General features: G+C 40.5%; 1 non-coding gene across 1 annotated transcript; it reads right to left on the bottom strand.

The window, feature by feature from the left end:
• Nucleotides 1-281: 281 nt before the first annotated feature.
• LOC114619396 lies at nt 282-408 on the bottom strand. The gene has a single exon (XR_003711142.1). It is a non-coding gene; the product is annotated as a small nucleolar RNA SNORA17 (small nucleolar RNA).
• Nucleotides 409-748: the final 340 nt, after the last annotated feature.

Below are 748 nucleotides of genomic sequence, written 5' to 3'. Positions count from 1 at the left end.
CGAGCATGATTTGCATCTCCCCAAACCTCAGGCCAGTGCAGTAGTGTTCTTCTCAGGAACAGGGATCTAGGCCCCATTGTGCCAGTCTTATGGTTGTCTTGGGTTCATTCCTCACTCAGCTTGGCTAAGTGGCCAACTGTCTCAGGCTCACTCCCACCCAGGGCCTGTGGACCTACTTGGGGTTCTTTTATTCTACAGCATGCTTCCTGTCCTGGGAGCCAGTCTGGGCCTGCTTGCCACCAAACTGGTGATTATTTTAGGCTGGCTTTTTTTTTTCAGGGAACATTAAGCTACTAATTATTCAGATTTTCATAGGTCACAACACTGAGCATAGACATAGCTCTTTTCTGTCACGCACAGACACATAAGTGACATGGCATCCATATCTGCACTGAGTGTAGGAGAAGGAAATTTGAATCTTGAACACCAAGTGCTCAAATAAAGCAACTTTACAGCATCTTTCAGTATTTTTAAGTGAAAATATTTTATTTTATTTTATTTTGGTGTGTTTTTCTGATTAAAATTGTGTTCTTCTTTATTAGCTACTTACTTTATTTTTCAAGGTTATCATATTATTATACAACTTCTCCCTTCCCTTTCTTCCCCCAAACTCTCTAAGAGCTACATATATATACATATATATACATATGTGAGCTCATGTGCATAGACGAGCACGTCGTACATGCATTTTGTTGTAACTGCCTATCTAAAGAAAAGGGAAGAACTGAGATGCCCAGAAATGCCAATA

Source organism: Grammomys surdaster, unplaced genomic scaffold (assembly GCF_004785775.1).
Source record: "Grammomys surdaster isolate TR1022 unplaced genomic scaffold, NIH_TR_1.0 62, whole genome shotgun sequence".
NCBI lineage: Eukaryota > Metazoa > Chordata > Mammalia > Rodentia > Muridae > Grammomys > Grammomys surdaster.
This window is presented reverse-complemented; position numbering and strand designations above follow the sequence as displayed.